The following is a 16,195-nucleotide window of genomic DNA, read 5'->3' on the forward strand; positions in this document are numbered from 1 at the left end:
TATTAATAAAGAGGAGAGATGACTTTCTATCACAAATGCTATTTGTAAATCAAGCCACCCCCACGTGGGGGCGTGACCACTAGTATAGGAACCCCTGAGCTAGGATATATAATAAGGACATCTTTCATCATCTTTCAGCTCCGCAGCATGTGTGACTTGACAACATTAGAAGGTTTCGAACATTTGGATTGGATTTCGAGCTGCAGAGATCACTCAGCACACTATAATACACAGCCATGGCTTCAGACGACTGATGGGGTGCAAAAATATTCGAGTGTTTGTACTATACTTAAATATTATAGACTTTCAAAGTATGCCTTATAATGCTCGAATGTCTCTTCTTCTCTCATACAGCCAGTAACTGTGGACTTTATATGTCGGCAGAACAGGCTCGCGTGTATTTCATTTATATTTTGGTTTAAAGAATGTGATGGAGGAGGGGTACAGAAACAGAGAAGCGTGGCTGGTGGTCCATTCCATCACATCAGAATCATGTCGCCCGCTGAAGCGCTGTGGTTTGAGCTTACAGCCAGTGCGGTAGGCGTCGAGCAGATGGGCAGGGGTGGTGTGGATGATCTCTCATTTCGAAAGTGCTCATCATTAACAGCTACAGCTGATATGTTTAGATCCCCTCGCACCACACCTCTAAACTAGACCAGAACACACACACTCTGCTTCCGACACACAGGAAATGAATCTGAAAAAGTAAATACACCAAACTGTCCGATCTACACAGCACAATGTGAGCAGAGTCTAGGGTCAAAAGGTTAAATTCACTGAATAACTATTACTTATTCAAATAACCTTTTTTTTTTTTCTGAAAGGAAAATGCTTTTTTTAGGGTTGTTGTTGTTGTTTGTTGTTGATAGGGGAACCCTTAAAGGTTACATGTGGAACTCTACAACAGGAACTCTAAAAAAGGTTTTGCTTTTTAGAAAATGTTCTTTTGAGACACAGAACCAGTAACTGTCCAGAGAACACTTTAGCTAATCTTTATCCAACAGGGAAACCCTTTGCTGTATGGTTGTTGTTGTCGTTGTTGTTGGGGGGAACCCTTAAAGGCTGTAAGTAAAATCGTAAAACACCAGGGGTTCCCTTTTAGAATAGGTTCTTTAGAAAGCTTGAACCTTTTACTATCCAAACCAGTGTTTCTATAAGGTAAAACCTTTGTTGTTCAGAGAAACCCTTCTTTATAGGGTTGTTGTTGTTGTTGTTGTTGGGGGACCCCTTAAATGGTTTATGTAGAACCCTCCAACAATGGATTTTCCTTTTATAAAAGATTATTGCGAGAGATAGAAGCATTAATCACCCTGACAATCCTTTAGGAACTCTTTATAAAAGGTAAAACCTTTACTGTATGATTTTATCGTTGGGGGAATCTCTTAAATAGTCTATGTAGAAAATGACAAAAAAGGGTTTTGCTTTTCTTTAAATAGCTAGAGCCGTTAACTTTCCAAATAACGGTTTAGAAACACTTTTTTTTCTAAGCAGGAAACCATTTGTTGTAGAGATCTTGAAGAGTTTAACCAGTGACAATAACAACACTACCACAAAGGGTTTCCCTTTTAGAACACGTTCTTTAGAGAACTAGAGCCATGAATCACCAAAAGAACCCTTTAAAGATCTGGATAGTTAATGTCATGTGTAACTTTCATAAAGTCCCAGCAGATTTATAAACGTTTCAGTAACACTGATATTCTTTGTACTTGCGTGTGTATGTTAATAAATGCCGATTAGCCATAAATTACCCGGCACAGCTGATTTACATCTAGCCATACCCACAAAAGTCCATAAAAGGCAAAGCTCACAAAGCTGAAAATGACCATATACACATATACCCCCACTTCCTCCTTTTACACCGCGGCATTACTTTTGTCCTACTTGAAGATCTAACCTTATTTGTCACAATTTATGGATTTGTTTCGGAATTTGTCAAATAATTACTGAATGCTGCTTGACTGCTGTAGGGTTCTACATGGAATATTTAAAGAGTGGGAACCAGGGAAGCTCTAGGGCTCTCTATTTAACCCCCCCCCCCCCACCCACCCCCCCACACACACACTTACATTTTATAAAAGTGGTGAAACATTGTTGTTAAGTGTACGGCAGCATGGAATCACTGCCACATTCACTTAAAACTTAAAACAATAACGTTTCATCAGAGTAAATGAGGTTCCAGGTGGCAGACAGGGTCCCGCTTCAAACTCCAAGGCCATTCTAAACATTCTAATCATCTCGTCTTCAGCTAAAACATGTCACATGTGCATTTATGTACGGTATCTCACAAAAGAGAGCACACCCCTCACATTTTTGTAAATATTTGATGATATCTTTTCATGTGACGACACTGAAGAAATGACACTGTGCTACAATGTAAAGTAGTGAGTGGACAGCTTGTGTAACAGTGTACATTTACTGTCCCCTCAAAATAACTCAACACACAGACATTAACGTCTAAACCGCTGGCAACAAAAGTGAGTACACCCCTAAGTGAAAATGTCCAAATTGGGCCCAAAGTGTCAGTATTTTGTGTGAACACCATTATTTTCCAGCACTGACTTAACCCTCTTGGGCACGGAGTTCACCAGAGCTTCACAGGTTCCACTGGAGTCCTCTTCCACTCCTCCATGACCACATCATGGAGCTGGTGGATGTTAGAGACCTTGTGCTCCTCCACCTTCCGTTTGAGGATGCCCCACAGATGCTCGATAGGGTTTAGGTCTGGAGACATGCTTGGCCAGTCCATCACCTTCATGTGTGCATCACCTTCAGTCCATGAACTGTAGCTCACCAGTGCCGGCAGCACTCGTGCAGCCCCAGACCATGACACTCCCACCACCATGCTTGACTGTAGGCAAGACACACTTGTCTTTGTACTTCTCACCTGGTTGCCGCCACACACGCTTGACACCATCTGAACCAAATAAGTTTATCTTGGTCTCATCAGACCACAGGGCATGGTTCCAGTAATCCATGTCCTTAGTCTGCTTGTCTTCAGCAAACTGTTTGCGGGCTTTCTTGTGCATCATCTTTAGAAGAGGCTTCCTTCTGGGACGACAGCCATGCAGACCAATTTCATGCAGCGTGCGGCGTATGGTCTGAGCACTGACAGACTGACCCCCTACCCCTTCAACCTCTGCAACAATGCTGGCAGCACTCATACATCTATTTCCATGGCGAGGCCTGTTCTGAGTGGAACCTGTCCTGTTAAACCGCTGTATGGTCTTGGCCACCGTGCTGCAGCTCAGTGTCAGGGTCTTGGCAATCTTCTTATAGCCTAGGCCATCTTAACGTAGAGCAACAATTCTTTTTTTCAGAGAGTTCTTTGCCATAAGGTGGCATGTTGAACTTCCAGTGTCCAGTATGAGGGAGTGTGAGAGCGATGACACCAAATTTAACACACCTGCTCCCGATTCACACCTGAGACCATGTAACACTAACAGGTCACATGACACCGGGGAGGGAAAATGGCTAATTGGGCCCACTTTGTACATTTTCACTTAGGGGTGTACTCACTTTTGTTGCCAGCGGTTTAGACGTTAATGTCTGTGTGTTGAGTTATTTTGAGGGGACGGCGAATTTACACTGTTACACAAGCTGTACACTCACTACTTTCATTGTAGCACAGTGTCATTTCTTCAGTGTCGTCACATGAAAAGATATCATCAAATATTTACACAAATGTGAGGGGTGTACTCACTTTTGTGAGATACCGTATGTTTCCTTCATACAGACAAGACTTTAAGACATGCTAGCATGTAGCCTTTGTGTTTCTTCATACTGGTGTGAAGCCATGCTGGGTGTGGTGGCAACTGAGAAGTGTTTGTTATTCTTGTTTAATGATGGTGATACAGTAGCTTAGGGTGAACAGCCCACCTCTGGTGAGCAGGCAACATTTTCAGATTTAAAAAAAATGTATATTTAAAAAGAAATCCTTATTCAACATGGCTTATCCGACATCATTCATATTTATGATTATTTGTTATTCATGGGATATTTATCATTAAAGCCGGGTGCACACTGTACGATTATTAATAGTCCTTTGCGACTGTTGCTTGTCAGACTGCACGAACATGATCCCCGCTGTAAGCCGGGTCACACTGTAGGATCTCAGTCGTCATTAATGTCGGACTGTATGACAGTCAAGACGTGAAAAACTGACGTACGCAAGAAGACTCGTATGGAGTAGGTGAAGCCACACTACAGGACTGTTCCTGAAATCTTCTGACACTTCCAGAATTTAATCGGCTGCCAGGAAACATGTCAAACTAGCGCTCAAAGACAACAGATTTTGGCCTAGGATTATAGGAATCGTTTAGGATTCGCAAAATTTTTCTCAGACGAACAAATCGTGGCCAAAATTGCACAGTTTGAACCTGGCTTTAAATCCAGTCCCACTCATAGTCACATGACCTGCAGTTCTGCCTTGATATTTATTACATATTACATATATTTATTATAATAACAACCCTATTTACACTGCACAACTATTTACACACACAGCAGATCCCAGATCAGTTATTACAATAACAACCCTATATACACTGCACAACTATATACACACACAGCAGATCCCAGATCAGTTATTACAATAACAACCCTATATACACTGCACAACTATATACACACACAGCAGATCCCAGATCAGTTATTACAATAACAACCCTATATACACTGCACAACTATATACACACACAGCAGATCCCAGATCAGTTATTACAATAACAACCCTATATACACTGCACAACTATATATACACACACAGCAGATCCCAGATCAGTTTTTACAACAACCCAATATACACTGCACAACTATACACACACCGCAGATCCCAGATCAGTTATTACAACAACCCTATATACACTGCACAACTATATACACACACAGCAGATCCCAGATCAGTTATTACAATAACAACCCTATATACACTGCACAACTATATATACACACACAGCAGATCCCAGATCAGTTTTTACAACAACCCAATATACACTGCACAACTATACACACACCGCAGATCCCAGATCAGTTATTACAACAACCCTATATACACTGCACAACTATATACACACACAGCAGATCCCAGATCAGTTATTACAACAACAACCCTATATACACTGCACAACCATATACACTCACAGCAGATTCCAGATCAGTTATTACAATAATAACCTATATGCACTGCACAACTATATACACACACAGCAGATCCCAGATCTGTTATTACAATAACAACCCTATACACACTGCATGATTATACACACACAGTAGATCCCAGATCAGTTGTTATAATAGCAACCCTATATACACTGCAGAACTATACACACAGTAGACCCCGGATCTGTTATTACAATAATAACCCTATACACACTACACAACCATATACATACAGCAGATCCCAGATCAGTTGTTATAATAGCAACCCTATATACACTGCATGACTATACACAAAAATTACATCCCAGATCCGTTATTACAATAACAACCCTATATACACTGCACAAGTATATACACACACAGCAGATCCTAAATCAGTTATTACAGTAATAGCCCTATATACACTGTACAACTATATACACACAACAGATCCCTGATCGATTATTACAGTTACACACACACACTCATTCTTTAAACAGCTGCTTTTTACATGCCAACATACACAATACAACTATACCCCCCCCCCCCACACACAACACCTACTGTATATACACACAGCAGATTCTAGATCACACACTCTCTCTCTCTCTCTCTCTCTCACACACACACACGCACACACACACACACACACCCAATGCCTACCATGCATACACACTCATATACACAACAGATCCCAGATCAGATATTACAATAACACACACATGTCTGCATATGTGTGTGTGCATAAGTGTGTGTGTGTGTGTGTCTGTGTGGTATAATTATTAAAATCTCTCTCTCTCTGTCTGTCTATCTCTCTCTCTCTCTCACACACACACACACACACACACACACACACACACACACACACAGTATGTACAGTGGTTCCTAGATCAGATATTACAGTCACACACACACCTATATACAGACAGAATTTCATTCACACTGGTCTGACAAACTACCGTCCTATATATTATAATTTATTATTACTTATTATCTTTCTTTCTTTCAAAAACAACAACTACATCACAGCCAGTTGAGAAATCTGGGTGGAGAAATCTCCAGAACCCGACTCAGCCTACTAAGTCAACATCTTTTCCGATGAAAGAAAAGTTGGACTTTGAAACAGGTGCGTGAATAAGAAATCTCCCTCAGGTAGTGAGAAAACCTGATTACGGACGTGAACAGAGAGAACTCTTGTGAATACCGTTACACCGAGCGCTACACCTATCACACCCATCTATTACAGAAAAGACGGGCAGGTCTTACCTTTGACGTGATCCTGGACTCAGTCACTAAACAAGAGTCTCATAGATGAATGATTTCTTCGGAGATACAATGTTTTCTGCTTTTCTTCTGTTTTCGCTCACCTCGTGGTGAACACCCGCTCAGGCAGACGGGTGCGCGGAGCTTGAGGGCGGCTGCAGGGCTGACTCACTGTCAGTTTACTAACTTCCTGCTGTATGCGGAAGCTCAGGTCCAGACCTGCTCAGTGCATTCCACTGTGAGGGAAAGATCACACACACACACACACACACACACACACATCCTGCTCAGCTATGCACTAAAAGGACAGTCTGTAGGTCAACCTGGTAAAGTGTGTCATCCTTATGAATGTATAACAGTGTTTAATAATCACTTGGCGATATAATTATCATTACTTAAACACTTTGTATCATATGGGTATATTTATAACAGTTTAGTTGGACCCGAGGCTGAAATTCGACATGAACACTCATGGATCGTGTGTGTGGGTGTGTGAAGACGTGTACTGAAAATAGAAATGTGAACACACAGGGGTGGAAAAAGTACGCAATAGAAATAGGAAGAATTGAGTCAAAGTTTTTTTTTTTTTTTTTTTTTTTTTAAAGAGTCTAAATGTAAAAAGTTAATTATCTCTTGGAGACGATTTGATCTGATCGGACGTTATCCATCATGGTCTCATAAAATTTGATTAGTAGTGATAGTGTGCTTCCATGAAGAAGCGCTAATTTGCATAAACATGAGTCTCTTAAGGCATTCATGTTATAACATGTCTAATATGGATTGTTCTTTTGGATTTTTTTTAATTTTTTTTTAGATTTTGCGTTTTATGTTTTAAAAAAAAATATTAAAAAATTTCAACGTTCTCCGTTTTCAGCGTATCGGAAGAGGGAAAATCAAGTCGAGACGAAAGCATTGGCCAATTTATTTATTTTTTTTAAAGGAGGCGGGGCTTACAAAGAGTGCCAGTCAATATCGAAGCATTCGAAACTCCTCTTTTGGCGTATTTTTTTGAAGTAATAACTCATACCAGCATGCTCTGATGTTGACGTGAGCGAATCCCAATCATTTTGAACGTGCGTGTGTAGTCCCGGTCATTTCTCATTATCACACTACTTGAGTGCATATTAATGTCAAAGTTTGAATTTTTCTACAGACTATGTAAAACATTTTCATGGACTCAGTGTATGCGGTTTGTCAGTTTTTTTTTAACCAAATAAGCCACTTAGTGCAGGAAGACATCAGTGCACATGATTTAAAAACGTAATAATTGTGTCCGGCGCACAGGGTGGCTTAGTCGCTAGCACGCGCCATGATTCCCGCCACTGCCCTGTGTGTGTTCTCCCCGTGCTGCGGGGGTTTCCTCCGGGTACTCCGGTTTCCTCCCCCAGTCCAAACACATGCATGGTAGTCTGATTGGCGTGTCTAAAGTGTCCGTAGTGTATGAATGTGTGTGTGAGTGTGTATGTGATTGTGCCCTGTGATGGATTGGCACCCTGTCCAGGGTGTACCCCGCCTTGTGCCCCATGCTCCCTGGGATAGACTCCATGTTCCCCGTGACCCTGAAAAGGATAAGCGCTATAGAAGATGGATGGATAGATGGAACTTCCTGTAATACAATCTCAGTGATATTGTTTTGTTTGTTATTTCAACATTCCTCATTCTGATGCTAATTCTCCGGCAGTGTTTTTTTTTTTTTTTTTCCCGTATAATTTTCAATGCATTTGTATCAGAATGACAAACCTTGCATCTGATCTCTTTGATTTGACATTACCACCCTCACAATAAGGTCCAATAAGCTTGATGTTTACTTGTTTTCAGAGATAAAAAAAAAAAAGGAGTTACAAGGAATTCTTGATTAAAGCAGGTTGCTCAGATTATAGACATGTCTGACGGGCCAAAGGAAAAAAAAAAAAATTCCCTTTTGTGTATTTTTAATTGTGCATCAACAATACGGAAGCGTCCGTAAGATGGTCTGAATAAAATATGTTCGTGGTCATTATTGATATGGTAGCGTGAGTTACAGGGGTATAAAGAGAAGAGCAGGGCCACTGGAAGGGAAATCCATGTCTATCTCCACGTAATATTCATTACTGTGCAAATGAGTCACTACTCTGTAGAGGATTCGCTTCAGATCTGGTGTTTTAGCCGAAACGGTTTTTCGATCTGCGTCTTCATAGAGCGCATGGAATTAAGAGACGGTGTCATCCTGTTTGAAATCTATTTTCCAGGCTGACCTGTGAACTCCCTGTCGGAATGAGTGTGAGCAAACTGGGAAAACACCGACATGATTCATCTCATCTCAGAAGCATCACACGGCTCGTGATCTGTACTACAGTCAGAGTAATGTGAATGGACTGCTCATGGTTAGATGGTTAAAGAACAACACCACACTTACAAAAATATGTCTATCGGTAGTATGAAGCTGAAAGGGCTGAAAGTTTTAAAAGCTTGAGCGTGGTCTCATTTGCATGATGCTAGCCTTCTTCGTTATTCTTACGAATAGTCGGAGATTTAGCATGTTTTTGGACGCGAGTGGAAACTGGAGAACCTGGATGAAACCCACACGGACGTACAGTGAAAAAAAAAAAAAAAGGCGTTTTAATGAATTTAAATTTTTTAATGTCAAGTAATTGCACAAATTTACTCCATTGTTGTTGTTGTTTTTTTTTTTAAAGTTATATTAGCTTAATTATATCACGTAGACTTTACTTCACGTGAGTAGTTCCAGCTCCATCTAATCATGTCCCATCTGCGTGAATAAATTGCGAACCGTGACGAGTAAAGTTAACTTAATCTAGATGCGTTACACCAGAAAAATAATCAGCAAAATTTCCTATTAAAAATGTGAATTATTGGCATTTGCTTTTACTTTTTAAGGTAATTTAAGGTAAAATCTATTTGATTTAAATGGTTACATTTTACACAGAGTAAACAATCAAGAAAAACTTTGTTCTATTATGTACATTTTATTTATTTCAAGCAAGAGACCTTGATTTTTGCTATTATCATTATTTAACCGATCGAGAAGGACATTTTCACTGAAATACTTTCCAAAACACGGTAGCCCTAGATCTTCAAACCAACACGAGCAAGAAATGCAGAAAACAGCCCTTCTACGACACTCGAATTTTAAATCATTTGAAAGTTCTCAGATCATATGCAAATCCAGTTCATAAGCCACGCCCCCAGAGCAGGATCAATATGCCGAGGTGGAGAAAACGTCCGCTCTCATGGCAAACGACATCATGCGTGCGCAGTCGAAACCTCGAGCATCTCAGGCTTTATTATATAGGATCGACTTGAATTATTTGAAACATTTTAAAAACGTTTTTAAATCGCTTATTATTTCCTTGACCCAAAATCATATTTAAATTGAATAGCCGAGCAAAATTTCATCATGTGCACTATACTAAAGGTCAAATTAAATTTTTTCAGTGTGGGAAGAACATGCAAAACTCCACAGAACGAACAAACAAACAAAGCAAGTTCAGGATCAAACCGGGGACCCGAGAGGCAGCACTGCTACCAACTACACCACTGTGACACATTAACGGTGTCTTTGGTTTGTTCTTTTGGGGAAAATCTTAAACGTTCAATGTAGAACCTTATAACAGTGGGTTCTAGAAAGAGCCATTTCAGACATCAATCTAAATTAAAACCCTTAAGAAAGCATTTTGGTGCTAAATTAATTTAATAAAGATGTCATATAAATGTGTTCGCTTAATCACACATGTCTGTCGCGGCACTTCACGGTAGCAGGATCGTTGGCTCGCTAGTGTGTTTTTAAAAAAATCATTAAACACTTAAAAGTCATTAGACTCAAACGAACCATATATAGAGCGTCAAATTAAGTAAAAAATTGCTAATGTAAGTAATCATGTGAGATCTACAACCACGATAACAGGCTGCTTATATTTCTAGACGAAACTGGCTGAGAGAAACGTTCTTCTGTTCCAGTGCACTGGAAGGATTTAGGGATGGAGACAGATCTTAAAAATGGCCGACTCCCTGATCAGTGCCCTGACTACTGAACTAAGGAGCTGATTGAGACGAACCCTTAGTTTAAGAATACTGGACGATTGGCTAAGCCTAAAAGACCATGTTGTGTATTCTAGCCTCTTAAAGTCCTGTAAAATTAGCCTAAAATGCCTATGCAAGGCATACTCAAAGTAAAATTAACGCTGTTCTTGAACTATTTAGAGTACATGCACGGTCTCTTTTGAAAGGTGACACACTGAAGTTCTGAAGTCAGAAACACTGAAGTTAGAAACACTGTAATAGGAGGGTTTTTTTCCGCCTGTTTTTATTATTATTATTATTATTTGCATTCAGATGCCTGCATATGATTACAGCTGGGAGATATTAACTGGAAAACACAATTGTACCACAGCATGAAGCCTTTTCCAGTCCAAGTTCAAATTTGATCCATCCATCCATCCTTCTTCTACCACTTACTCCTTTTCAGGGTCACGGGGAACCTGGAGCCTATCCCAGGCAGCATCGGGCACAAGGCGGGGTACACCCTGGACAGGGTGCCAATCCATCGCAAGGCACAATCGCATACACACTCAAACACCCATTCATACACTACGGACACTTTAGACACGCCAATCTGCCTACCATGCATGTCTTTGGATTGGGGAAGGAAACTGGAGTACCCGGAGGAAACCCCCCGCAGCACGGGGAGAACATGCAAACTCGAACGCCGGACCCTGGAGGTGTGAGGCAAACGTGCTAACCACTTAGCCACTGTGCGGCCAGTTCAAATTTGATAACAATACCAAAGAAAATTAATATTTTAAACATGTTTTTCTAAGGGAACGTCCATGCGTTTTACCAAAATCACCTTTTGGAAAAGTGAAACTAAGAGCTATCATATCACATATCCAGCAAGCTACAAAATGCATATTTATATTTATATTCATAATTGAAACCTTTGTGTACTTTTAAAACAAAGTGTTGAAACTCACCCCTATATTTTACAGAATTTCATTGGCTATACGATGCGCCAGTCATCCACACAATCGGTTGCAATAGGCTCGAGCTTTTCACGAAGGAAAGGGCGAAGGCACTTCTCTTCAGCACGGACTCTCATTGGCTAGTGAAGGCTATGGAAAGGACATGGAAGCTCCTATTGGTCCAAATGAGGTGTCAATCGAAAGGTCAGAGTCAAGTGGCCATTTTGAAGTCAAGCAAGGAATATTCACAAGCGAACCGAAGTTATAACGGAGAATGTGTGAAAGAGTAGGCAAATCTGCTAGTGACTTGATACCTCAGTGGTTAAGACATTGGACTACTGATGAGAAGGTGGAGGGTTCAAATCCCAGTGCTTCCACTAGTGGGCCCTTAAGCAAGGCCATTAACCCTCAACTGCTCAGTTGTATAAACACAAACTGCTCTGCGTACAGGTGTCTGTGAAATACTGTAAATTTGAAATGATGCAGCAACAGTCCATGGGTATTAATTGTTTAATAGTGTGTTTTGGACCAAACATTTTTAATTGAATCTGGGATCTTTTGGTCCTTGCCAGTGTAACCAGACTGTTTTTGTTGGAATGTTATGGATCAGTGGACTACTATGAGGCTTCATAGGTGAGTTTCCTCAGTTTTGTAAATGTTTGTTTGTATGCTGGTGGTCTGACAGAGACATTGATTGTAGCTGCAGTTGTGATTGTAACTTGAAACCTCTCACAGCAGCTGTGTACGTAGCATAGTTTTGCACTTAACAACGCAATGGCCGGAGGGATTTGAACAGGCTAGCTTTCATGGCCTCCATACATTTTTGGGTAGTCTACAAGAACCTTTCAGGACTTAACCATTGTGAGGAGCAAAGAATGTGTGCTTTTCTCTCTTTTATATGGTTGCTTTAGTAGAAATCTTAAACAGTTATCAACCCAAAGAACCCTTGAGGAACCATTTTTTAAAGAGTGTGGAGTCTGAAGAAAATATGTTGTTTTATTGATGTTCCTGGTACTACAAAAACATGAAGTGAGATCCATCTTCACCTTAACTAAACGTGGATGAAATGTGTTTTCCTGGAGAACGCAAACTTGCACTTTCATTACAGAAACAGAGGCCTAATGACTAAGAGAATCAGGATATGAGGACATCTGAAATGACATTTTCTGGTAGCTTTCCAGTGGAGCGCAGAACCGTTTGTTTGTAGAGCCCACACACATGAAAGAGAAGGAGTTTGGAAGACGACGAACGATGAAGATGAAGTCATTACGTCATTTCTGGGCAAAGAAAACGCTGACCTACTCGAGAATCACATGCAGTTTACCACGATTCTGGTTTCTGAGTTTAGCAAGATGCTACGTGACCCCGTTTTCAAAATCAGGATAATAAGCATGAAATATGTCCTGTGGAGGTTGTGAACTGGCTTTGCTTTGGAGGATGTCAGGTATTCCTTATTTCTATTCGAAGCAGAATGAGAGAAACAGGATAAAGAAGTGTGAAGGAAACAATGACCTGGAGGAATTCTGAAGCTGTGGTGAAGACTGGAGTAAGCAAGCCAAGAGATCTGGACATCTTCATATAGTGACTGCAACACACACACACTGATCTAGGTTAGTCACAGAGCATGCACTTAGGAACAGTATGGTATTCGGGTGAGTCTATGACTGGGATTTATATATATAAAAAAATTCAAATATTTTTATAATATTAAAATAGCTGCATCTTAAAGACTCTTTTAAATTTAAGCTCTCTGTACTCATCTTTTAGTGTTATAGACACCCATATAAAAGCATATCTAGAAAAGAAAAAATAAACCAAAATAGTCATGATTACAGTATAAAGATATTTTCATTTTAAAGTCAGTCACCTCCAGGACAACAACATGGAAAAAATATACATTCTGACGTATCATTCTGTACTAGTTTTTTGTCTTCATCCAGTTAAACGCTCTCTAGAATAGGATATATGTCTGTCCCACGCCCGCGGACCGTCGACATGGTTCATCGACGTATGCTTGGCTGTGTGTTGTTGGGTTATTTATTAATTTTTTTAAAGCATAGAATTGCCAAATACACAAAATGTGGTTAACTAGCATCCATGCTAACAGCATGAGGACATTAGGGACGTTGTACTTACTTCAAGTGATGTTTTTTTTAATGTATAATTTTTCAGTCTATAAATCTGGGTAACAGTGTTGTGCTTTCATCATCATCATCATCATCAGTTAATATCACAGCATCACTGAAAATAAAGACAAAAAAAGAAAGAAAGACTTTTCTTCTTCACGTGATAATAAGGAAATTCAGATGATGCAACTTCCTGTTTAACATGTGAATATTGCAAATATATCACAGGGGTGAATGTGTTTAGGGAACAGGGTTGTGGGATTTAAAATTTTCATTTTTCACAACCTATATTGAATGACTCATAGTTTTTTAGAGATGTTAAATAGATTTAAACATTAGCCAGTCCCTTCAGGATTTTGCGATTAACACAATATCAAGCAAACTCTGCAGTATTCGGAGGGGCTTGCAAATTTTTTAAAATTACAGCAGATTTTCTGCCGATTCAGGCCACGACACGTCATGTGACATCATAATGACGTGCGTTCAGCCGGAGCCCTCTTCGATTCACGTGCGTCGAACATGAGTACAGTTAAAAGGTCTCATTTATGAACAAACGTCACCGCGGAAGAGCGCGCAGAACACTTCTGAGCCGTTTCGATTTCACCGATTCGGGTAGTTTTCCGTGAAAAAAGCAGCGTTTTGAAAAAAAAAAAAAAAAGAGACTTTTTGGCCGCCACAATCACAAACAAAAGAAACTCTTCGGCATCCTGTACGGACTGATGACCGCTAAAATATTAAACTGTATGAAGTGTTGTTAAACATACAACGATTATGAGCGTAGTTATAGCAGGACACTCCGAACATGGAATCGCCCATCACGCCGTCTGATATCAAATGAATTGAGCAACAGGACTACATATTCGACCCTGGGCCAATTCATCAGCTGTCAGGATAAAACTTCCGCACTGTTCATTTCCTTCATCTGAAGTGAACGTGGCATATTTACATCCTCCTTCACATACGCGTTCAATCAAACACTCTTGTGTGAACAAACGGAGGCTCTGAATTGATCAGCGTCTATAATGTGATTTCCATGAGCATGTGTTTAAAGGGTGATGACAGCTGATACTATACTGTGTACAAACTCGTGAGTCAAAATAACGTCCACTTATGCCTTTGGGCCTTTTCTTTCACCGTTTCTTGTAGGTTTTAATGAAACATCTCCTTACAGAAAACGTCACATCAATGATTATACATATTCCTTTGATAAATAACACCGGCTATTTTTTATTTTTATTTTATGAGCTCTGGAGCAGACTAGGCTTACTTCATCGCTTAAGTGACCCAAGACAGGCATATGGTGAGGTGTGCGAGACACGCTGAGGCCTGAGTGGAGGCTAGGCCTATCTTTTAAAACCATTAGTGTTACTTTATCCTGCGTGATGTATCCAGAGGTCCACACCTCACGACAGCTCAGTGACTGCAACAGCAATAACACCATCGTTCAGCCTAATCAGAGTCTCGGTGAGTATGAGGGAGACACGGTGATTTATAGCCGTGTTAGTGAGTGTGAATGGACTACTGATTATCCCAGAATGCAACAGCACCCTCTGCTGAAAACAATCAATGTTTAAAAAATAAAAACCACTCTGGAGGTGAAGAAGAAAGCGTTTCGAATTCTTGTGTTAAACCACACTGAGCTCAAGTAGAAAATGTTTTAAAAAATGTACTCAATAAATAAATAAACAAGCAAATAAATAATAATACAATAAGTTATTTGTTCATTATGTCAGTTGAACCAAACTGAGCTCATAAAAAGGTTATTTTTTAAATAATAATAATAATAATAATAATAATACAACAGCAAACTATTATTTTTTTTCATTAGGTCAGGTTTGAAATAAACTAATATATTATAATAATTAAATTATTATGTAAATAAAACCACACTGAATATGCAGACAATGTGTCACTGACTCCTGTTCGTAACGTCATGTTCCGAACACCTGCCTGAGTGTATAAAAATTAGCTTGAAAAATACAATTAAAATGATATAACGCACACACACACACACACAAACACACACACACACACACACAAAAATGAAATGAAATGAAATGCATAAAATAAAATGAATGATTGAAATCAATACGTAAATAAAACCACACTGTATATGAAGACAAACTTGTATTTTTCTGCCATTAGATCAGGTTGAAAATAAAACAAAAATAAGTCAAAAAATAAAATACAAAATAATCATGTAAATAAATCCACAAAGGCTACGCAGTCGAAAGTGTTCCTAGTTCCTGTGTTAAACCTGCTGGAGCTTCTATTTTGATAGAACAGTCACCAAACAAATTAAAAACAATGAAATCAATATATAAAAGTTAAAATCACACTGTGCATGAAGATAAAAGTCCTTTTGGCCATTAAATGAGGTTCAAAACGAAATGGAACCATATTCAATGAAATAAAATGAAAGTGAATCATTCTTATTGCAGCTCTGTGCAGTGATGAAAAAAACACATGTGCTGTATAGTTTTTACAGAATATCTCATTGCTGTACATTAATATAAAAATATATTTTAAAAGGTCAATTAAGACACAGGTACAGTAGAATAAGGGGTTAAGTATCTATAAGTTAAAGATAGACATTTTAATTGACTTTAATGGATCATTATGAAAGGTTTAACCTGAGAAATGTTACGTATATTTTAAATCCCTTGCTGTACAAATACATAAGATATAAATAAAGCTCATCCAAATTCACTT

General features: G+C 39.4%; 1 protein-coding gene across 1 annotated transcript in view; it reads right to left on the reverse strand.

Moving 5' to 3' along the window:
* The window catches only part of apbb1ip (amyloid beta (A4) precursor protein-binding, family B, member 1 interacting protein), a 46,599-nt gene extending 40,017 nt beyond the window's left edge, over positions 1-6,582 (reverse strand). The window contains exon 1 of the mRNA XM_017481559.3: positions 6,403-6,582. The gene's annotated coding sequence lies outside the window, so the exon portion shown is untranslated. The remainder of the gene's footprint in view (positions 1-6,402) is intronic.
* Positions 6,583-16,195: the final 9,613 nt, after the last annotated feature.

The sequence above is a fragment of the Ictalurus punctatus genome, chromosome 1 (assembly GCF_001660625.3).
Source record: "Ictalurus punctatus breed USDA103 chromosome 1, Coco_2.0, whole genome shotgun sequence".
In the NCBI taxonomy this organism is placed as follows: domain Eukaryota; kingdom Metazoa; phylum Chordata; class Actinopteri; order Siluriformes; family Ictaluridae; genus Ictalurus; species Ictalurus punctatus.